Source organism: Athene cunicularia (assembly GCF_003259725.1).
Source record: "Athene cunicularia isolate RWA chromosome 3 unlocalized genomic scaffold, athCun1 chr3_part1, whole genome shotgun sequence".
Taxonomy (NCBI): Eukaryota; Metazoa; Chordata; class Aves; order Strigiformes; family Strigidae; genus Athene; species Athene cunicularia.
This window is the reverse complement of record NW_020799097.1, coordinates 50033764-50058602: the sequence shown is the minus strand read 5'-3', so window position 1 is coordinate 50058602 and position 24839 is coordinate 50033764. Positions and strand designations below refer to the sequence as shown.

Below are 24839 nucleotides of genomic sequence, written 5' to 3'. Positions count from 1 at the left end.
TCCTTCTTTAAGTAAAAGCACGGTGTTTTTTGTTTCTTTGGTTTTTGATGCTTTACCCATCCTCCATAAGTTCTTGAAAATAACACTAGCCAGTTCAGTCTGTTCTTTATATATTTCAGGTGAGGTTAGAGAAACCCAGCCAATGTAAAAAAATAACTTAAACCCTCTCTAGCCTGCCTTTCTGTCTTCTAGTCTGACAATTTGTGTTAATAGTGAGCTCTGAGGGTTAAAAAAGGAAATTTAGATGGTTTTGTATAAGTAATGTTACCTTTTTGTTATTTTCTATTCAGCTTATTATCTCATCTCCGAATTTCAAAAATTTTGCTTTTAATTCCAGGTTAGGAGGACAATAGATGCTGAAATACTGGACCTTCTGAATTTCTGAGTTTTTGGCAGTCTTTTCACCTTTCAGGGCTATGTAAGTGTGTGTTCCATGATACAACCATATGTCTGTGTGTTGCCTATGTCACAACATGTTGTTAGGTCCTAATTGTGTTTGTTAGTGGAAATAGCAGCTGTACCAAATAATTCAAGTTATATTATTTCTAATTGGAATATGGACAGAAGATCCAGACAAGGATTTTTATTAATATATCAGTTTAGCTTAGCTTTGATACTTGAACTCTTAAACTGAATGTTAGATGGCTTGTACCAACGATTTCCTGGAGAAGTAGCAATGTGCACTCTTTTTTATTTGCCTTGACTTCTTATTTAGGTCTAATGAAAGAGCAGGAAGTCAGCTATGGCTTTTGTAGCTGAGACCAGTTTCCTTGTCAGGAAAATGCTTTTATTTAAAAAATCCATATTGTGTACACACATTCACATAATATTAGGTGGAGCACAAAAAGTTTAAATCCAGATCTCTGAAATACAAGCTTTTTTTCTATTTTTATGGAAGAAAGTCTTCTCAATTTATGAATAACATTTAAACAGTGCAGTAGTCCCTATGTTTATCAAATAGCTGTGAATTGTTTACCAAAGTCCCAGTAATTTACAATAAGATGATTTATAGGAATCTTTCAAGATCTTTAAAGATTTAGATTTTTTGGTTTATGCAGTCATATTTGAAAAGGTGTGTCTTTGTTCCAGAATTTGAAAAACAGCTAAATTTTCTTGGTAATAGACCTTGACAATTTTTGTCTGATTAAGTTGAAAATGAAAAGAGAAACATCCTGCTCAAAGTGAGTATAAAAGTTCCCTTATAAAAGAATGATTGCATCATGTTAATTTAAACTCTCAATAAAACTGTAAACACATTTAATTTTTTTCAGATATAACCATATATTTGGCCTCTAATTTTGTAATATTTCTATTTATTAAATAAAGTGGAAAAAAGAAGTCTTAACGGAAGATGAGTGCAGCCTACCAATGATTCTTTCCTCCTTCATTTTCTGTAAATGGCCTTTTCACCAGAATGAAATCCTTTTGTATCCATTCTTTATTGCAAGTTTCTCCTTGTGCTTTCCCAGATAAGGAGTATTCTCTAGCAAGTCAAGTCATGTGGTTTAAGACTGGACCAGAGGACCAAAGAGTCTGGAGGGAAGTGCCTTGTCAGCAAGGCTGCCACTTAAACTAGACACACTTGTGCTTTTATGACTTGTCACAGCTGGATGGACCTGGTCTTGGGAGGCAAGACCTATGCTAGAACTTGGTCTTTCCTTGTCAGAAACAAAAACCTGAAATTCTACTTGTAAACCGTTAGGTAGGTGTGCAGAAAAGATGGTATTCCTGGAAACAGACTGATTGGCAGGACCTTTTAGATATTTAAGCACAGTTGCAAAATGAATGAGTCATGCCAGGCTTGACTATACACACTGTAATTTATGACCAGAGTTTTACTTGCTTAAAATTGTAGTGTAGCTGTACTAGTTCTTTAGTGGCTCAGGTAAACAAGACCTGAATTTCCAAGCTTAGCAAATAAAACTTCCTTTAGGTCTCCCATTTTTTTTGAAGGGGAAAGAGCATATCACATGGGCTTTTTCAACTAATTAGAGATGATTGCAGATCTATTTAAACTACTGTGTTAGGCTCACTGAGCAATGCAGCGTATGTTTTTGGAGTAATGAAACCGATGTCTGTTAGCCAATTTGTGTTTTGAAAAATTAGAATCATTAAAGTATTCATATCATACAAGTGCTTATTATAGCATTTCAAAATTAGAGAATATACCAAAATTTATTGTATAACTTTGAGCTGTTATCACACAGGCTATATAGTGAGTTTCTTTTGGTTTTGAGGTTTATTTGTCAATTCCAGAACTTCCTCATTGTACCTGAAGACATACAGCAGAGAGCCATTTTAACTTCATGCTTTGCTTATGCATCTCTGAAACCGTATTATTACAGTTCAGGTAGTTTGTTTTTTTTGTTTTAGAGGATGTATCACCGTATTTGAAAGATAAGGTAAAGGGTGTTTCTTCACCATATAAACTTTGTGGTGCCCAGGCAGTGGCTGAGTGAGTTCTTGAGTTTCTTTTCTGTCCTCCCCCATTCACACTCTTTGTATGAAATCAGCATTTCAACAATAAATTACCATCAGTAATCCAGCAGAATTTTTTGCACATGGTTAGAGAACTGTACGCTAATTCTCAATTACGAGTAATCAACATAAAGATATTTAGATTATGCATATTTAAATTTGCTATTTTGGAAGGTAAGGGCTTCATAAATACCTTATCTGAAGCTGAAAAGGGCCAAAATTTGGAATCTTGCTTGGCTCATCCAGTATTGATAGGCAGTGTCAGGTTTAAATACTTAAGCTTCAGACTTTCAGTTTTCATGTTTAAAGCCTAGAATTACTTGAATGTATGTCACACAGAGCTTTTGTTGCCCTAGTGAATTTATGAGGATGAAGAATTGAAACTGAATTTCTGTCTTTATTATAATATACTCCTACAGTGTCTCTTACTAGATCTTAAAGTGCTTACACTTTCACAAGGAAACCACAGCAGTAGCTGTTCCCAAGTTGACTTGACAATACTGCAGGAACAGCAGCATACATTTACATAGTTTTGTCAGTAGTCTGTTTTGCAAGTGCTGTTCCATATATAACCCAGATCATCAGTAAAATATAAGCTGTTTTGAGTCCTGATGTAAATAAATGTACACTGGCTTATAAAAGCTTCTTATTGATTTGGTTTTATCTCTTTCTTGTTTAAGCCATTTGTAAACAGTGGTTAAAAAGGTACACACATAGCTTGTGACAGTTTAACCAAAGCCATTTTAAATAGTCGGTAGCAGTTTAACTACAAATACTGCATATAGCTAAGGCTGTAAAAAGACTGCTTTCTCAACAGATCTTGTCTCCTCTCACAATATAGTTATCTGCTGAGCACAGCAACTTGCATGAATGTTCCCTGCTTTTGACTCCTGTTAGTTGAGTGAACTCTCTAGTAGAGTAAGAATGAACCCTGTGGTTCTCCAGGATTGAGCAGCATCAGCAAAGCCGTTTTAGCTGCTTGAAATCTGATACTATTTTCAGTTTTGGATGGTTGTTAATGATCTGACCAGAGTGATATTGCAAATATGTATCTGGAATCTAACTTGTCATTCATTATGGTTGTGTGTCTTCCAGGAGGTGTAGACCTGTTTGTCATATTAAGAGGCAGGGTTTATTAGCTCTGAAATGATGAAAACGGTGTCACGGTTATACAGTTTCTGCTCTGAAGCTGGCTTGCATTCAGATACCTTTCACTGGCACAGTAAGTGTAGTACTGTACTCAGTAGATGTGCACTTTAGACTTTTGGACCTGGATGAATTTGCAAGCCTAGCTGTATGACACTCTAAAAAGCTTTTGTTTATGGGCTAAGTATATTTCATACAGAATCACTGAGATATAGTGCAAGGGCAACCAAATAATGCTGCTTAAAGAAAACTACTTTTAAAATCAGATTTAAAATAACTTTCAGACATAAACTGTGGAAAAACTCTTGCCTCTCTTGATAAAGTAAGCTTTCCATTTCAGATAAGTGCAGTGCTTGGATAAATAAGAGCAATATATTTGAAGAGGATAATAATAAATCTCTATCAGATATTTATAGAGTGAGATTTCACATTGAATTTGATTACATATTTAGGCTTTATTCCTTCATGGATCAGTATACTAATTCATATTATAGTTTAACAAACAACAGGTTTCAGTCTTTTTTCCCAGGTGTTCATTTATTGCTGTTATGTTACAGCAGCTCCTAGAAGTTGCAGCCATTGACTGGGTTCCCACTGTGGTAACTACTCTAGCATGGTGTTTTCTTTCTGGTGGCCTCCAGTGAGATTATAAGTTTGTAAGTAGGTGGAAGAAAAAAAAAGTGTCTCTAAGACTTTGCATGGGTAATTATTCTGTGTAGATCAAAGTGCCTGATCATTGCCTCAAACTGAGCCATAATGATGAATGAGCAGCCAGTTTAACAGAAGAAAACCTAGCACTGATTGACATATAAAGGTAGAAAATAGAGCTTATGACTACAGCAGCACAGGTAGAATGTTTTTATTTAAGGAGTTCTTAAAAGAAGGCAGGGAGTCCTAGGATGAGAGGAAAGGACTAGTAACATTGGGTGTTAAGAGATCTCTAGTTTTCCAACAATCTTCTTTTCCTCATCTTTATTGTGCCATCATACAAACATCCTCTCTCTGGCACAAATGTTCACAAATTAGTCTGAGGCTCCAGTGGGGGGAAAGGTACTCATCTCAGCTACACCACTGTCTGTCAGAGCTGCACTCAGCATTGTTTCATCCTTTTTTTGGTATGGGATTGATTTTTGTTGCCACGTACATTCAAAGGCAAGCAACCAACAGTGTCCTTGAGCTGCCATAGGTAGGTGGAGAGATTGCTGGGTGTAGCTGTTCTATGGCTGGACATACTAAATGTCATTCTACTTGATTTCCTAAGGCAGCCATGGAATTTTGGAATATCCATGTAAATGTGCGTACACACTGTGGTATGTGTCGGTTTTCTGCCAGTCTGTATTCCTTCCTTGGAATAGACTGGAGGTAACAGTTAAAACAAATTGAACTTAGCACAGGACATTTAAAAAGGTCTTTCATTAGTGTCACAGCTCAATGTTCTGTAGAGCCACATGTTGAAACAAACTGCAGGAAAGCAAGCTAGTGGCCTTTCTGGGAACTTGGTGTGCATCTCTTATTTTCCTTTAGATCGGACTGTGCCCGAGTGGTCTCTTTTTAAGGCAGCACTGTCTGTCAATTAAGGGGGGGGGGGAATATGTACCTTCCAGGATGTATGACAGGATTGCTTTCTGTTTGCAGAGTTCATGTGAGCAGCGAATAGGAATATAACTGTAGCAAATTGCCAGCAAAAGAAACAATGGAAGAGATCATAGGTGAAAAATTCCTTAGAACTTCAGCTACTGTTAAGAATGGACCTCATGCTGTATTCTTCTTTCTTCTGCTCTTCAGTATGGAAAGGTCTAGTCTCTGGCTTGAGAATGGTTAATAAGATATGAAGTGTTAGGAGCTTATTCTCCAGTGGATAACCTGTGGATTTGCTGGATCAGCTAGAACTGGACATCCAGAAAAATTACTTGGAGAAGACTTTCTGCCTCCAGTTATGCCAGGGTGAGGGGAGTGTAATTCCTCCCTCGCAAGAGTACTCACAACAGCAGTAGTTATCAGCAGTACATTAGCCATTAGTTGTTTTCTTCTTTGGTAACAGAGGGTTTCACAGAACAAGAACATTTTGTCCCCATCTTCTGAGGCAAAGTTGAAGTACTTAACTTGCTGTCCCAGGCTATTACCTATCTGTCTCTGAAGAAGTAACCTCTCTCCCTGTTAGAGTAACTGATAGTGAAGCCGCTGAAGAACAACAAGAAAGGTTCAAAAATTAGCAAGAGCTGGTGCTAAAGTGGGAATGAATAGAGAGAGCATCTAAGCCTTTTTGAAGCACCCTTCCCAGTGGTGTACTGCGACTGTTTTTATTAGGGAGTAGGAAGAGCACGCTGCTCTTAATTTATTTTTCTATTTTTTCTTTCTCCCCTTTAACCTCTACAAAGCATTGTTCTCAGGAGCAGTAAGATTGTGTGCTGCTGCTTTTCCTAGTAGCTTCTTTCCCCTGTTCTGAAGCAATTGTTCTTTAGAAATTTTAAATCACCCTTTTCTTTGTCCTTGTCCCCCTGCATCTCAGTCACAAATCCACTGTGACCATAAAAGAATTGAAAACAATAATGCTTTGAGCCACACTTAAGTTGAAATACCTGCTGTCAGCTGTACTCTGCCATGCCTTATATTTGATGCCATTTGCTTCTAGTCTTGTGTTTATTTCACTTTATATTTGGATGAAAAAATAGTTGTACACAGCAACAGCATATTAAAAGTCTTTCTTAGCAATATATTCTGTGAGAACTGATGATGTGTTAAATTCTTCAGCAGTTAGAAAAATACAGGATTTTTTGTATAACACCGAAGAGTCATTCTGTGTTCACAGATTAATTCCGATAATGGTACCAGATAAAATTTGATCTTAATAAGGATACTTGAGCACTCTTGACCTTGGGAGTCATGCCATGTCTGTCATTAGAGGCCTTTGAACAGGTTGGGCAAACATCTGTCAGGATGACAAAGCTGTAGGTGATTCTGCTGAAGCAGGAGGTTAGTCTTGAATACGCTTTCAAGGGTCCCATCTGTCCTTTTTCTACATCTGGGATAATTTAGGAAACAGTCACAAGGAAATTACAAAGTATTCTGCATGGTGTACTCTCCAGATTTCTTTCAGATTTATTTCTCTTAGTGGTCATGGAGATTTAAATCACTAAAGAATATATAATAATTTTCTGTCACTTTCCATTAGACTTTCTGTACCCACCAGGTAAGCCAGGCAGAGTTCAGTAACTGTATATTGAAACTAAACAGCTGCTCACTTCACAAAGTTACCTCAAAAATAGCAAAGCTGTTGGCTAAACCTCTTTATCTCTTTGCTAGCACAGAGTTTTTCTCTGAAATCCCACTTAATCCAGAGTATGTATCTATAAAATAAGTTGTCTGGCCAGTATTTCTTGTCCTGCTCTGGTATTTGTAGCAGTGGAGCCTTTAAGAAAAGAATTAATTATTATTTCGATGGGGAGAAAAAACAACGAAAAACTTTTAGCAAATGTTCTAAGCTTGTTCTTTCTTTTTTGAATAAAAATAGTGCTGTAGCTGTGATAACAGCAAATCAGACTTGTAGGGAGAGGTAGTACCTTTTCTTGGACAAACTCATACGACTGATAAAAGTAGTAAGCTTTCAAGCCTGATCTGAAGTAGAGCTTGCCCCCTGTAGTTTTCCAGCTGCATTAGTTGATCTGATGAAATATATTATTTAAAAATAAACTGTATTTTCTTACAGGATTCTTTAGTAAATATTTTGCAAACCAGAAATCTCATAGTCAGTGATCATGTTTACTCCTGTGGGATTTCTGTTCTATAACACTGCTCCATGTGAAATAGTTTTCTGCTCTAAGTATTATTAATGGAAGACATAGTATGGGGGAGACTAAATGCAGGCAAATAGCATTTAACCTCTTCTAATTTGGGCAGAACTGGGGTTTAGCCGTTAATCTTTGAAACCACTAGACAGTTGGATCTACTCATTCTTGGGTTTTAGTGACTTTCTGGTAGACCTTCTGTATAACCAGACAATTTTTCTGTCAGTTTGCCAAGAAGTAAGTAACATCTATTGGTTTAAGGAAGAAGGTACACAAATATTCCAAGGGTTGGTTTGGTTTTTTTCTTTCAGAATTTAAACTCAGTTTCACTGTCCTGTCCAGGGAGCTTTAAATAGTACTTCTGCAAAATGCATTCAGGGGGTGAATCTGTCCTGTTTCAGCAGCGTGCATTTGTTCAAATAGGGCACTTTGAAGTGCTGTCAGTTCTTGCCTATAACAGCAAAATACTTCCTAATGAAAACAGGTATTCAGAATGGAATACTGCAATGTTTGGAATTACTGTTTAGAAAAGTTATTCTTCAGAATATGGTATGCTAAATTATCACAATAGCAAACCCCTTCTTTGAAGGAATTCTCATTTTTCCATAAATATTCTTTATGGAAAACTGGGGGGACAGAAGGGGGAGAAAACCCCCAAAAGCCCTATTTATATGTTTCCAGGCAACACAGTGAATATTCTTCATAGGATAACTTTAAGTACTTTCAGGAGCTTGTTGTATTTGTGTGGCTTTGCTGTGTTTACACAAGCTGCCTTGGTGAGATCACTTGCTTTGCAGTGTGATTGGTACATGCCATGCTATTAGCAGCTCTGCTGCATGGAGATCTGGCTATTCATAAATGCCCAAATAACATCATGAGGTTACAGTGAGGGAGCCAAACTGCACTTTTTTAGATCATAATCCTCTAACTACGTGCACTGAAGCAGGGGACCTGTGACTAATACTCTTAAGGAGCTTCAGTGAGGCAGCTGCCTGAGTACGTTCAGATGCAAGGTGTTTTTTCAGTTTTTAAGGTTCACCTCATCTTTCATAGCCCTTATAGAATGGCAATCCAGTCCTTTTTGCTGTCATATGAACAGGTAGGGGCACTAATAAATAGGAACACCCAGCCATCTTATCTGTACTGACTTTGCTGCCCAAACAGAAGTAAGTACCAAGAAACCCTTCTTTTCTCAGTAGTAGGAACTGCATCAAAGAGTAACGAGTTTTAAGGAGGGATTGTTTTTGCTATGTTTATTTCCATCTCCTTGATGTGGATTCCTTGAGTATGTCATCCAGAGTAAGGACTGGACCATGAACACATTGCTGCAAAATGAATAGTGACAAACATGTTTTGAATGACAATATCCTTCTTACTCTGCAGGACATAAGACCATACTTACAAAATGCAAGGAATAATACTCATGCATACAGAGAGTATACAGTAACCAGATAACAACTGTATGATGAAATCTATTGAAGGAGGTGTTCATCAAATAATATTTGTATTAGGGCTTTAGATTCCTCACCTATGTGGAGGTAAGGGAGAGTGACAAGATTGCTGTTATCATGGTAGTTTCATGCTCTAGCAGACTAGTGGAAATGGGGTTGTGTTGGCTTACAGTAAAACTGCATTTAAACAATTAACTTTGCAGCCCTAAGAGTTAGAAAACTATATTTCCTACAGAATGTGTTTTCTGTGGTTTATACAAATACAGCAAGTTAGCTGATTAGCTATTTGAATCTCCCTGGGGCTATTGTATATTGATGTTCTTCACTTCTACCCTAAATTTGCATGGAGGCAACGTACTTCCAAATATATGTGGCTTGTTTGTTTGTTTCTTAAGTATAACTCCACTTCCCAGTGGAATAGCTGTCCCTTTCTGCAAGTAATATTCTGGTTATGTTTATGTAATGGTTTGTGTGATCCCTTGGAAAAAATGTAGGCTAACAAATATCCCAGATAAGTAATCGAAGTATGTTTACAACATGTTTTGTGGTGCTGTGTTGGACACACCTGAACTAGCTCTGACAGGCTGGTACAGTGCGGTGAAGGACTGCACCTCATGTCCCTTAGAAGCTGCCTAGCACTGTGCTGCTAAGAGCCCTGCGCTGAAACAGCAGTACTGCTTCCAGAGCTGGCTTGTTAGCAGTTCTCTTTGTTGCTGTGTGTCATGGCTAAATAGTCCTTGTTCAAATCAATGGCCCAGATTCTTACAGAGCTTTTTCATAAAGCTGTTATTGTGTCCTAGAAGAGACCAAAGGAAGCAAATCAAATGTTAGGCTATGTTGCAGGCTAGGGAAACCAGACAAGACATGGTATTGTACATTTTCACCTTGAATGCTATGTAGCTTTGGCCGTCTTATAGAAGGCACAGCAGAAATAGGCAACTTAGGTTACCAGAATAGGCTGGATTTTGGATGAGAAGATGAGAAAGGATAGGGAAGGGATTATGAATTAAAAGAGCTAGTTATGTGTTCCTGTCTGCCATCTTATTCTAAGAAGTGATGCATAAATTAAAAGCCATAATAACTTTTGTGTAAAGCAGAATGTTACAGGATAGTTTGGAGGCAAGAGGAAAAAAAACCTTAAAGCCTAGTTCTCATCTCCTACCCATTCCTCCTCCTCCTCCTCCCAGAAATCCCTGCTCTCTTCCCCATTGTCAATATTTACAGTAGTTATATTGAAGGTGTACAGTTATAAAAGTCTAACAGAGAATAGCAAGACCATCAGTTACATAAAGGAGGGAAAACACCTAATCATTATAGCATGTCTGGACAGACTCTTGCAATTTACATCTCTGGTATTTGCTAACTGTACCTTGGTGGGGATGATAAATGATGATTTTTAGTATACAGCTTTGAGGGAGAGGGGGGAGTGAAGGGACAGTACAGCTCAAAGCACTGTACAAGCATTAAATAGCCCTAATACATAGCTGGTGAGGTGGGCTCTGTATAAGGCAGCCTGTTTTACCCCTGCTGTGTGCCAGGAGGCTGAAACAGAGATAAGGTTAAACAGTATGTGCAGAATTCAAGGGCACAGTTTCTTTTTGCTTTCTTATCTGTACAGACTTTTCAATTGACTTTTAATCCTTTCTACACAGGCTGTTTAAAATCCCATCAACACTGTTTATAAATGGAGATTCTTTTTCTTTAATAATTCAGCCTTACTCAAGCAGACCATTTTCAAATTACTACTGAATGCTGCTGTATTCATTAAATCTTAGTGTTGCCAGTTGTCCACTGTTTCTTGCCTACTGAAAGGCTTTGAGTCCCTCTTTACTTTGGGACTTAACTGTTTTTGTTAAATTGTGTTAACAGGTGCTCCTACATCTTTTGTTGCTGGCCTGTAGTGTTAATTGCAAAGTCAACGATAGTTCCATGTCTCTGAAAATCTTGTCTTGATAGATACTCTGTGTAAATGTGATTTATTGTATTTGTTCTGAAGATGAGAAATAAAGGCAGGCATCTGGATTTTCTTTCTAAGATGCTATAGATTTAATAACATAAGGTTGTCTCTAAATAATACTGCTGATTTTAGAAGGAAATTGTAATCAAGTCCATTGAGTTGCACTGAAGACTAGTTTTCATCTGTAACCTGTATGAACTTCCAGCTGCTGTATGAACCACTGACATAACCATCTGGAACTGTCCTAAGCTTGAGTAAGTGTTTTTCCAAAGAGTAAACAAATACAGTAGCTGCAGTGGAAGGAATAGATAGGCTACCATTTTATTTTCACATTTCATTTGTGTGTTTGTTTGCTAGCAGTTCTGCTTAATAATAAAACTCGGAAGATCAATTCTAAGAACTGAACCCATCTGCAGAGGTTATACAACAAAGCTCTCAGACCCTTGGGAAGGATTTAGTTGAAGTTTGGTCACAGGCTTGGGTCAACCCATGTTTGCTGTGAAGTGCCTGTCCTACCTTAAACTTTCACTGTTTGAAACTTCAATGAAGTTGAATCGCATACCAAACCTCACCCCCTGAAAACTGCTTTAGTCTGAGACGTGTGGTTTCCACTCATTGCTGTTGTACTACACAGCAGTTTATAAAGCTGCTGACCTGGGCGAGTCCCAGGTATACTAAGGGGGGCTGTCCTCAAGCCAGACAAGTAGAGGGATGCTTTGCCCTAAGGAGTCCTTGGCCTCAGATGCTTGCTTTTACTCTCCCCACCTAAGTCTCTGGTTTGCCATCCTTCATTTTCAGAAACTGGCTTTTTACTTTCCCCTATCCTTAATGACCAGTGAATCCAGCTGTCAGGCACTGAGAAGGAGTGTTTTCTTCTATTTTCTTCTATATGATGTATGGGGAGAGTTTTTGACAATGTTGTGGTGTGATACTAACTGAAACTCAGCCTGCATTTAGTGAAGTTTTGCAAGTTTCAGGTTCATAACAACAAACTCAGTCTGCCAGACTGTTTTTCCTGGGGTGGTTCAGACATTTTCAGTCTGCAAGTGGCTTTGATAATGAGCCATCACCAAAGCTCTTGCAGAGCTAGAGGTCTTCTGGAAATAGCAGCAACCTGTAGCAGAGCAGAGATCACTCTTGCATACCTTGAAAGAAAGTCTTTGTAGGTGAGGGTTTAGAGGAGTTCTGGGAGCCTGCTTTGCTTGCAAGGCATTGTCCTGAAGCTTTAGTACATCACTCTAAACCCCCTTTACAGTTGTAGTTCTCATGTCGTGGAAGAGCTGAGCTGTCCTAGTTCAGGAAGCAGTGGGGGCAAGAGAAACTGAAAACAATGAAACAGTAGAAAAATGTTATCCTGATTTCTGTCTGTATTACCCAGTTTTGTGTGATCCAGGTCATAGTGACTTTTCATATCTGTGCTTGCTGGAACTAGCACATGCTCTGAAGGGAGAACATTCTCTGTTCTGCACATGGCACCACTAAGTAATCACCGGTGCTCATAGTAGTAGGGTCCAGAGTCAGGCAAGCAGGCAGGGCTGCTGCACAGATCCAGAGCGCGTTTCAGTTAATTACAGCACAACCAGGCTAATAGTAAGCAATTCAAGGCAGGGTAGTAAGAAGAGGAAAATCATATTCATTCTACAGTAATTTCTGATTCTTTGAAGTAGAGAAGTAATGGTGGGGAAGGTGTAACAGTGAGAGAAAGGAAGAAGGGATGATGTAGGGAGGAGGGAGCCCAGGCTGAGAAGAGACAAGTCAGTTTGTGACTGAACTGTGATGAGTGTGCACTGATCTGGATCTAGAAAGCCCATCTGTTCCCTATACATTCTCATCTTTTAGGTGTCTTCTTCAGTAACTGGCTTTTGTGTTCTGAATTTTGTGACTATTTGCTGAAGGTGCTTCCTACCAGGATGGTCTTGGTGTACAAGCCTTACCAGTACATGTGCATTGAGGGATACACACATAGGTCGATATCATCTAAATGCAAAGAGTTCCAGTATCTACATATGATTATATTTAAGCAGATTTCCATTACATAAAATGGGTTATGACCCAGGGTTCTTCTGAAGTGTCTTTCAGTGTGCATTCTTCTGAGTCTCCTATGTGCATTTGGCTGTACTAATCAGTTTGCAAAAATACTGGGCAGAGAAAAAAGAAAATAGTTTCACAGTATGGAACAGATGTGCTGATTCTTAGAAGTGGCACTTGGAAATTAACTGAGAACCTTGGAAGCTTTCTTTCTGGGTCTTTCCCCACCAACTTTTCACATAATTGCAACACCACTTTAAGTTTTCAAGTTGGTTTAAGGGCATCTAAGATGGGATCCTTTCCTTGATGTAAACTGTTGTTTGTAAGCAGCAAGCCATGAAGATTAAGCATCCTTCCACCACAAGAGCTGTATGCTTCCCAGGGTAATGTACACAATACACTTATGTAATGTTGAAGGTTGTTACCAGACTGAAAATATGTGCTGTGTCTCCGGGCAGTTCACTTAAATCTTCAAATCTAATTTGTTGACTCTAGTTCCCTTCATGTTTCACAATGTACTGTTAGTTACAAACTTTCTTAGCAGCTGCCCGCTCCCTTTGGCCCCTGAGACAACTGGGAACGTGGGCTAAAGGTTGTAGATGGTCTGATCAGGAAGTTCACATCAGTGTCAAATGCAGTTGTGTAGCTTCTCCAACAGTTGGTGGAAGTTTTGTGGAGGAGAGGAGGAAAACATATTTAGGGGGAGACTTGTATTAAATGTGGGGAAAATGGATGCAGCTGTATTCCTTCAAATCTGATGGTCACCAGAATAGCAGGATAAATGCCATTAACATTTAATTGGTACTTTGCTAGATGTCACAGAAAACAGTAAATAAATTTGCTTTTAGAGGTTTCATTTACTGTTTGAAAACTATAAAGTGGTGTTGTCAAAAAAACCTGTTCATAAAACCCAGTTATAATATTCTTCTATTTTATTAAAAAAAAAAAAAAAAAAGTTTTAACCATGAGCAGCTAAGTTAAGAATTTAGTAGGATACTCAACTGCAAAAAATAGACAACTTCCATCAAGAAAGTTTGTTCTAAAAAGGAGTGGAAAAGGCATTTACTTGCCAAGTTCTTCTGTTTTTACTGTGGCTCTTGATGATATTACTGGCTTTTAAATAGGCTGCAGTCCTTCCCATGCTGTAGGTGCTTTGCATTGAGCATGTTTTCAGCTACTGCTGACTGAGAATTGTTAGCCAGTAACTCTGTGTGAAGCTGATTGCTTTAAGACTGGCTTGGATACCTCTGTGTCCAGTGTTCCTTAGTTCTTTACCTTTTAGAAAAAAGTTTTGCATAGTGACTTGTTTGTGGTTGTTCTCTCTTTTTAATAGCAACATATAAATGTCAACAAGCTGGCATGCAAGGCAGCATAGCAGGGTTGTAGGATAACTGTGGCCAGCACCTTTCTGTCATTCTTGTATCCAGATGCCTTCTTTGCTTACCCTCTCTCTTGGAGAGTATTCTTGTGATTTCTCTATGCTCAGCCCTGGGTTTGTGCCATCTATCCCATACATGCTGGTTGCTTATTATCAGGCAGGCCTGTCAGTGCTTAAGGATGTAGTGTCCCTCTCTTGGGAAACTTGTGGCCGGTAAGGCTTTCTTAAAACAAAGGATTGTTTGTTGATATGTAAAGCAACAATTCAGAAACAAGAATATTGAGCCAAAAATCTAAATGTATATTTCGTTTTACATGAATGTCTGTCTTGTTATGAGGCAGATCAGGCAGTTGTGTTGGGATTTTTTTTTTTTTTTTTCATCAGTGAGTACTCATGCAGAGAGTTAGTCTGTTTTTAGGACCCCATAAATAGTGTAGTCATTCCTCATGCACATTCCTTTCCCTCCCCTCCCCACCTGGAAGATTGTATTGGCAAGGTAAAAATGGAATTTGGTCATCTGGGGCTTCTGGCAGCTGGTTACGTAGTGTCTATAAAATGAGTGTTGCATGCATACACCGAGTGTCTGATGTGTTTCGGGCAGCTTCAGCCCTATTATACCTGTGATACCGGGGAGGTCACAGACAGTGCCCAGTGAGCTAGATGTGTTCTGGATGTACTGTAGTTACTCTTCAGGTTTTTTCAAAACTTGTTGATTTAACATCATGTATGCTGGCCACCTGGGCTGTGCCCACATTCCCATCCAGAAATGTAGAGCCCCTATCCAGGGATTTTATTGAGTCTTTCCCTGATAACCAGCTCCCCAGCTTGCCTCTAACCACCTTCTTCCCTCTGCCCCTCAGAGCAACTGTGTTTAAGGAGGATACAGAGCCGTTAGGAGAATTTGTCCAGTTGCTGTATCATGTGAAACAGGGCAAAGTCTCCACTCCTAACGTATTTGCTGTACAAGTTTATATGGGGGTTATCTTTCTTTCCTGTTCAGGTCAGCTTAGGTGTGGTCGGACGATTAATTTTGATTGCTTGTGTGCGAACGTTTCTCTCTGCCAGGGCAATGTGCTGCCAGAAACAACATGAAGTCTCAAGGGACCATAGTATAAAACATTCCCTCCCAGCAGTGTCTTGACTGTATTTTGACAAAAGAACTAATGCAGGACAGCTATTAAGAAAGCACCTGCCTGTGTATGTAATGCTGCATCAATCTTCTATAGCCCTGAGAATGAATTTACTGTAGAATATGTGGCCCTTGCACATGAAAGAAAGAATATAGATGATATTGCAGTGTGAATTTAGGGATGCAGGGTTTTATTTAGTCTTACAGAGCAGAGAATCAGCTTCTTGGAAATAAGAGGGGCCTGGGGACCCCTCTTACTTGCCACAGCTAAACCTCCCTTTCTGGATCCTGGTTAGTGCAAGCTCTAAACTTCACCTGCCAGCTGTCAACATGCAAACACGTTGCCTTAGCAAAATTACTCCCACAAGGCTTAAGTTTAAATCTACATGGATGATCTTGAGGAGTCCTCTCTCTTTCCATAGCCCAGTGCCTGAATTCTGCCCTGCCAGTCTTCTCCAGTTCAGATCCTAATGCAGATCCTGGCTCTGGTTTCTCTGTGAGCCCCAAGTCTAACCAAAATGATTTCTCCTGGACTCATCTCAGTCTTGTTTGTTTTAGCCATCATGCAGTGATCCTTGACAACTTCAGACCTGTGCTTTGCCAAGTCATTCCGTATTTGTTGCAGCTCTAGGAGTTGGTCTCTGACCCTTGTTGGCTACAATCCAATTTGGTTTAGCCTCAGCCCTATCAGCTTCAGAAGGGTGTGATGGTACATGTAAATTTCTCTTAAGTTATACTAAGTTATAAATAATTTGTTACTCTTAAGAAATTTATCTTTACATTTATAAAAATAATAGAATGAATGATTTTTGTGGTAGTCAGAAGAGTAGGACTTCTCAGGAAGATGACAAACACACCCTGATAAAGATAAATCATCCTCTTTGTTGTTGTTAATAATAATAGGCATGTCAGCAAATGAACCAGAGTGTTTTGCTAGTAGTTTACAGGCTTCAGTGATCATTGTTGCATCTCCATCAGTAGTGAAAGTATAGTCCAGTTCTGCCCAAGTTTTCATTTGCTGCATTGTTTTGCTGACTTGGAATCCCTGCTGAGCAGTTAGAGGGCAGTTGTCACACTAGTGAGAAACAGAGGGACAGGTATTGATTTGTAGTTTTACTGACAAAATGAGGAGGTGTTTGAATACTATCGCTTTGTATCCAGTGAAACAGATTTATAAGCTCAAATGTGAACTGTAAACACCAAAACTCTTTTTTTGAGGACATCATTTCTATTTTAATACTATCTTAGTAAAATCTGTGTGTGTTTAGCATGGTATGTCTGCGATTTTATCTATTAACTTATACTTTGTTTATTTACATTTGAAAACTGCTATAAATCAGGCTTTAATGGTAGCTTAATTGCAAAATAGTGATTCTGCTATGGAAATCTGAGAGCATTGTTTTTTCTTGTAGCACGTCTGCTGTAGTTTGTGTGTGGTTTCAGCACATTTGAATTTGGGGGGCTACATGTACAGTGCTGGCCTTTCCCAGGACTTTTGAAGTATTGCATGTTTAAAATGCTGTGTCGTAAGTAATCAGGGTGGTCCAGCAACGGTAGGTGGCCTTTTCTCTCTCACAATAGTAAGTGGTTGATTTTAAATTGTGATTGTTAACAAACAGTGGATTTACGGCTACATTTCAATATCGTGGTTAACTTTTTTAAAAAATAAAGACACTTATTTGAGTAGAAAGTGCTAGAATTGGTTTCAAGTCTGTTTTGACTTAGTTCCCCTAGCAGATAAGCATTTGAGAAGGTATGTGGGGCAAGGTATTAACAGTTCCACAATTTGGACATCATCATTGCAGACAGCAGCATTGTAAAGCCCAGAAAAGTTTGTGGTTTTATTGAGATCCCAAGCCACTGGGTTGCAGAAATCTCCCTTCAGTTTTTCTTCAGGGACCCAGCACCTTTGTGACCTGTGAAAAAGTACCAAGGGCAGTGGGGGTAGGAGGGGAAGGAGATAGCCCAGCAGGCAGCTTGGTGGCAGGCCAGCTTGCCCCAGGGGCTTTGAGGGAACCCTCCAAGCTCTGGGAAAATCCAGGATTTATGAGGATGCAGAAATTGTACAGTGTTAAACAGGGGCACACGCATAGTGTCCTTAAAGCACATGTTGGTAGTGGCATTGCAGCTTGCTGAGCATGCTCTGGGGCTCATCAGAGTGGATGATGGCTGTCGCTGTTACTAGTCACAGGGCAGGGGTGGCCCCCAATGGGTCAGGGGGCTTCTGCTCCTTGCTGTACCCCCTTGGGCGAGTGTTGGTGTCCTTTTAATTTACAGTAAGAGAAAGAAACAGCATATTAATCCAAGTGTCAAAATAGTAAAACCTACTGTAGGAAATGGTCTTGATTACTGAGTAGGAGAAAGACCAGATCTTTCAGAATTTGTACAGCGGGAAAGCAGTGCTTTTTTCAGTTCTTCTGTTTAAAAGGCGAAGACCAGTAAACTGATTTGGGTCAAAATGTCTTGGCCATGTCATCTTCTTAAAGATGAAGAATACAATCCTCTCTGATTTTAAACAAAACGCTGATAATAACTGGCAGAAATGGTGAGAAATATGTAATTAATCTGGTTTTTGTTTTCATGAGTCTCCTCAAGCAGAGGTCTTCTGGGTTTGTCTTTGAATATAAAAGTAAAAGAAACAGATTTGGTATGAAAATGGCAGATCTGGTATTATCTCCTTAACTTATAACAATCGGAGTTGAATAGTACCTAGAGGATGATCTGTTTCTTTACCTGCTGTTAATAAATCAGTGATGTGGGTTAATGTTCTAGGATGATGTTACTTACTTTTTGCCAAGATAACGTTCTAAAGGAGTTGATAAATCCTGTAATATTGTACTTGGCTCTATATATCAAACAAATGTGAAAAGAGATTCAGTTTCGAGGAACTTGCAACAAGATAGGTTGTTATAAAAAATGCAAGGGGAATACAGCTTTATAGGTATTTGGATTTTTTCCTAATAAAAAACCTTTGGTTTTCCAAAACTCACAAACTCCAGACTCAGATAAATAACATATATTATTTGGGTCACAGCTAGTCTGTGAAAACTGAAAACAGAAGAACTTTTTTTTTTCCTGTCTGCTGCTCTGAGGCACTCTGAGCATGTGCCTGAAAGTGGCAAGTGTAAGAAGAAAGCCACTAAACAGTTCCCCAAACTGCAGTTACTGATACAAGGGTTCCTGAATCTCTAGGGTACTTCCTATATTCGTTTAGTAGTCTTATTTGACTTGATTTTATCTCATTGTAACAATCAAGCTATAGAAAAAATAGCTGAGAGTCATTTTGAAGTGTTTTAAATGACATGACATGCTTTTCTTCTTGTTGTTTTGTGGGGAGAACATTGAATTTAGTTAGAAAAAAAAATCACAGGTTTTGGCTGTAGTGTGGATATATATGAGATAAAGGGTTGATGCAAAGAAATCTAACAAAGTATTTTATAAATTGCTAGTACATTCCTTGGTGAAGACTCTACAGAAATAAGCTTTTTGTTTGTTGTACCTGCAAAATCGAATCAGCCATGAGTCTCAGGTCAGAGCTTCAAGCAATCTTCTAGAAATACACCTGAGCCCCTAAGGTTAAAGATAACAAAAACCTGGTGAGGAGAAGGCTTCTGGGTTGCATGTCTGTATGTACCAGAGTATGAAAGTAGGTTTTAGTTGCAACTTCTTCACAGGACGCTTGCACAGCATTTCCTGCATGCTCACTGTAACCTCACAGCAATGCAGCTCTGGGTCACCTGCTCTCAGGTACTCCTAAAGGCATTTTTTCCCTATGTGCTTGCTGCTGTGTCTCGTTTGTGTCAGAAGCTAATAGAGATGCAATTCACTGCTCTTTTCATATAAAGACTATTTCTGAGGTCAAATGCAGTTTCAAAAAACTAGAAGCCTTAAATGCAGAGATGATTCACCTGGCCTTCCCTTGCTTTGAAGGCACACATTTGTGTAAAAGGTTTTGTTTGCAACGGATTGCTCAGAGTGATAAAGCAACCTCGATCCATGTGGGACAAGCCTTCCAACAGCATCTTTACACGGTAGTGGTGAGGCACAGTCAGTCAGCATTCTAGGATAGCAAAGCACATAAGGTAGTGCATTGTCTCATTGCTCTTAACTGAATCAATTATGAGGACTAGGAGTTGCAGGAAGTTCCCAGTTTTCACTCAACTGAGAAAGGATATTTGTCCCTTTTCAGTATTTGTCTTGGGAAGAGAGGGCCTGAGAAATAGATAGTGAAGTGGATCCCAGCTCCAAGGAGCTGTGGAAAATGTCTTGGGCTTTGGTGTGACCTGGCAGCTTGCTAACTGAAGGGAATAGCGAATTTGACCTCTTTAGGCCAAATAAGTTCTAGACAGCCATGAGCTATGTTAAATTTTATTGTTCTTGATTGAACCTCAAATACATTCTTTTATTAAACTAGGGCTTTTTTAACCTTAATGTTTTAGCAGTGAGAGAGACTGCAGAGTGGCTGGCAGCCTGCAGATGTTCCATTCCCCAGAGAGTGGCAATCTGCAGCTTGACAACTGATCCCCTCTCCATATACCTTCTAGCCACCAAAAGATCAGAAGGTACCTGTGAGTTACCATAGTCAGTTTTGAAACTAGTTAACATGGGCTTTTATTTTGGGAGAGCTGGGTCTGGGAGGAGTTGTTAACTAAGAGTGTTGTTGCATGGTGCATGTGCCCGGAGCCACCTCAGAACAGTATCATTCACAGCACACCAGACAGACAACTTTTATAGTTCAGCTGCTGTTTATCAGCCTAGGAGGAGCTGTGTACCCTCATAAAAAGGGGGAAGAATAATCTGGTAAAACATTCTTTCAATCTACTAAATTTTAGATATGCATTTTTAACCTACCTAGTTGTAGTAATCCTAGAAACTCTGTCTGTTTTCGTGTCCTTGCCAAAGCATGAATAATCTCAAGATCTCAACTTCTTATAGCTCCCTAAATTAAGCTTTGTACTTCTGCTACCTAATAACTGCAGAAAGGAATGTTAAATGTGCACAAGTTTTGGGGAGAGAAACAACTTGTGGTTTATAGGTGGAGTGAGCTGTAGAAATCTTAAAGGCAGAAATTACCAGAAGGATGACTCTTGAGGGGGGGGTGGAATTTGAGTCCTGAGTGATGAACCAAATAGTTCAAGGAACAGATAAAACTACTGGAGTTCTTGGAGCTTGGTGAGTTACAGTCAACTGTGAGAACAGCTCAGGTGTAACAACTGAGTCTTGTAGCCTCTTGCAGCTCTGAGAAAAAAGATGCTGGGTCTTTCACTGGGGAGATGGGCTAGAAATGACCTGATTTGTAATGACTCACAATCTCTTGACTACTTGCAAGTCACTTGCCTGTTAAAGCTGAAGACGTGGCCAGTAAGAAAGCAGCATGTAAGAAGGAACCAGAAGTAGAAAAACAGCATTTCAAGGGTGGATAAGGTTCGAAGAACAGACATTAAGTATAATCTCTGAATACTGTAAAATGCTTAGTCTTAGCCAGCCTTGCAGTCCTAAAGAATACAAAAGAAAAGCTTCTATTATTGGTCTAAACTTATTTCCTGATGTGGCCAATTGTCAGCTCTCCATTTTCCTAAACAACTTGATTTTGTTATTATTAGAAAGGTATCGGGTACAATGCCATTCTGAAGGGCTGTTCCTTTTTGACACATACAGCAAGAATTTAGCTTGTACAAAGTCTGTACAAACAAACAATACAGTTTATCCTCCTCCCTAGTATTATGTACTAATTCTAATAATAGATTGAGTTTTGTGAAGACTGACAAATCAGATTAAGGTTAAATCAAGAAGAATGCTTTGAAATACTGACCATTTTTTCTTGACTTGCATGCTAGGATGATATGTTCTATTTAATTTAAATTCTTTCATCACTGTAATGAATGGTTGAGTGCTGTGCCTCCTATATTGTTATCATGATGATAATTTTTGCACTTTTAGAAATAACAAATGTATAATAAAGGAATAGATTAGGAGATACATTTGAATTTTGTTATGGAAAGGATTGTGGCTGTGTACAGCGAGGAACGAGAGGAGTCCACAGGGAAATGTGCAGAGTGGCCAGTGTGTGGCTGCTTAGTCACTGCTGAAACACCTGGTGACTTAATTAGGGCACCAGATTAGGTGGAGCTGCTCCAGCTGTTCTGGTTGAAGAGATTCTTGCCCCCATGCTTTTATTGCTCCTGATTCGCTAGGAGTTACATCCTCTGAGATCTGGTCATTGCTAGTAATGCCTAACCTCTGTCTGTCAAAATGAGCTAAAAACAACCAATAAACCCCAAAACGGTCTGCCCCTCCCCAACCCAAAATAGTCCTCCAATGGCTTACTTTGACTGTAAGCAGTAGAGTGCTGTTCGCAGCAGCTGGGTGGGCAGGTCTTAGAAGAGAGACCCGTTGCCCCCCGGGGGGGGGGGCAGTGACACCCGGGTTAGTGCAATAACCTCGTCAGCTGGCGTAGCTGCAGATGGGAGATACCAGGCTTCTGTGGCTGTGGACTGTCTCAGGGGGTTCAAAGACACTGGGATGCGAATGCTGGTATTTACATCCATTCTGCTAAGCTTGCTACATCTTGCCGCAGCTGGCGCTACCTTATGAAACCACAAGAGAGAAATCTAGTCCTAAGAACTAATACAAATCAGGTAGCTCAGAGCCCCAAAGAATTATCTGTTTTTACTTGTAAATGTGCCTGGGAAAGAATTGTCTGATCATCTTCCGAGATACTAATTTGATGTCCAGGGCATTGCAGTAACAGGCATTTCAAGTGCTCCTGCTTGGATAGCTTTTCTGTGGAAAGAATTTAAGGTCTTGGTTTGCCAGTTCTCTGGAGTCATCTGTTTGTGCTGAACTTGACTCAAAAAAGTCACCCCATTCAACTGAAATTGAGCTATTCCAAGTTAGAGCAGCTAAGTGCAGGCATATGTGTTTGCAGGGTCAGGCTTTTGACATTGTAACAGATTGATCTACTTTTAGCTTCACCAGGACATTTCTTTTACTGTAGCAATAAGGAAAAATGGCATTTCTGATGACTTAAGAGCGCACAGATGTTACATGCCATCCTTTTATGTAAGCAGCTTTTATGGAAGTGCTTGCTCTGAAATAGTGTGTTTCCGTGCTTTAGGTGACTTCATGTCTATCTATCATAGAGTTTTCTGTGTGAAAGGAAACTTGATACCTATCAATATTTTCATGTTAAACATTTATTGTTGTTTTTTTCCCCTTATGAGCATTTCTCTGGATCTCTGTTTACTTGCATCGATACATGGTCAAACATGCTGTTGTGTGTCCCCAGGGGAACACTCGAGTTATGCAAACTGTACCATAGATCTGTCCCCATGTTCCCCAGCTGCACAGGGTTCTGCACTCATTAGTACCCAAATGAGCTTTGTGCCGGTGTCAAACCATATTCCCTCATGAAATTGCTCATGATGTAGCTTGTCTTACTAGCCCCCAAATGAAATTCATTTCAGTCTACAATTGCATGCTAATTTATAGATGAGCATGTGGCTCAGTTTTGCGCGTTCTTCAATTTGTAGGAGTTGCACTTTGGAAATACTTGTGTGAGGACTGGGGTGGAGAAAGCACTTGCAGCAGACTGGGGTGATGAGATTCTGCTAAGGCAGAGATATACCTGGGGCCTGAGCAGAACTTGTGTACTCAGGCCATATGGGAGAGCTTTTAAGACCATTATTACTTGTTTGCTTTGGCTGTGCAACTTCCTCTTCCCCTTTGTACATGCTTTTTCTGACATGCTGTCACTGCCTTCATCTATCCTGATACAGAAAGTGAAGAACGTGGTATAATTTGCTCCCTTCTGCTAGTTGAGTCAGTTGTTTAATGAGAGAGAATTTCCCTTGGACAATGTCAGAGAAAAATCTGTATCTGCCAAGGCTCTTTGTATAGGAACAAGTGTTAACATCAACAGGCTTCCTCACAAATATCCAGGCAGGGCAATTGACCACAGTGGGGAAAAAACACTTCAGGGAACTGAGGGAGTGTTGCCTCTTTTTTGTTTTGGAATTTTTTTTTTCTTCCAAGGGTGTTAAAAAATTAATGGAATTTACCTTTCATCTGACATCCAGGGAGACTTCTTATGGCAAGGCATCTTCTTGCATTTCAGCTTTCAGGTAATTACTCTTTTTCAACAGTTTTTCTGAGTACAAGCACTTTCTTTGCCTGTGTTGAAAGAGGATCGCATTCCTTCTCTTTCTCTTATGTTTTAGCCTGAAGTAAGGAAGTAGCCAGTGAGAATTAAAGAGTGTTCTTCATTAGTTGATTAGCTCATAAAATGCAGCCTTCCTTGCCAGTATTACATTCGTCGTCTTTTTCCATGGTTCTGTTGAGCATTTTATGAAGTACAAGTAGTTACGAAGCACACTTCATTTCTTCTGGAGAAACTTAGAGCTTAAAGCCAAGGCCCCAAGTAAGGAGCTGTGGTACCTGGGCATCTCTGGGTAATTTAAGCTTATAACTGTTGCTAAGCCTCCAGAAGTAGAGTATCCCTTGGCTCTCCAGACTTAATTACATAGTTCAGAGAGGTGGTGGTATTTGGAAAGTGGAGAGGAAAGGAAGCCTTTAAAGCTTCAGCACTGGAAATGCGCAGAACTGCTGCCATGAGACATGTTGCCACATTTCCCTGACAGCACTGTCCTCAGTGTTTTTTGCATTTTGCTGCAAGATTCGGACACCCATAACAGGAACAGCCTGTGAACATTTTTTTTAGTGTTCAGTTTTACATTTAACAGAAGTGTAAAGTTCAGTGTCATGGAATTTCCCTGCTTGGTTGTTAGCTTGGTAGGGCTCAAAACAAGCAGCCTGAATTGTAGGCAGCCTTCCTCCCCATGATGAGTATGTTCAGGGGTTCAGAGCTCTCTTGGCTTCCTCCCATCAAACTGGCAATAGGAGTTCTCCTCTTGAGGTCTGTCATATTTTATTTTAATTAAAAATATTTGAAGGAAAACGATCTAACAGAATTTAGCTTTATAAATCTTAGATTAAAAAAAAAAAAAAAAAAAAAAAAAAAAAAAAAAGTGGGCCAGCTCAGGGACTTGTTTCTCTTGAAATAATTGGTGCCATGAAATCCCAAACCAAAAGAGGTGGGAGATGTAAGGCATCTGGGCAGAGTTTACAGCCCTGGGGTCGAGGAGAAGTACAGCCTGCTGCAAACAAAGGCTGAGTGTTTTGGTGATGTGATTGCAAAACATATGTTTGCCCGGGACTGTTATGATCTTGGGAATAGGCAGGAGGCCAAATTTCTGCAGCAGCGTAGTTAGCCACACAAATATCTACAAAATGCTAACCTCCTGCGATTTCTCAGTTTAAAAGCCGTAATTACTTTGTTGCTTAAAGAGAAGGTAGAAACTGTTGCATAAGGAAGAGGAGAGAGGAAGAAAAGGTGTTGACCAAAGAGCTTCTCTTATGCCGGGGAGGGGAGTGGAGCAGGGGAGACCGCGGGGAGAGGGGGGGCCCCTGCGCCCCAGCCGAGCCGGCG

General features: G+C 39.6%; 1 protein-coding gene across 1 annotated transcript in view; it reads left to right on the top strand.

Annotated features, from left to right (window-relative positions):
- The first annotated feature begins 355 nt into the window (after positions 1-355).
- Positions 356-24839, top strand: part of SESN1 (sestrin 1) — a 42381-nt gene continuing 17897 nt past the window's right edge. Inside the window, exon 1 of the mRNA XM_026845136.1 lies at positions 356-418. The gene's annotated coding sequence lies outside the window, so the exon portion shown is untranslated. The remainder of the gene's footprint in view (positions 419-24839) is intronic.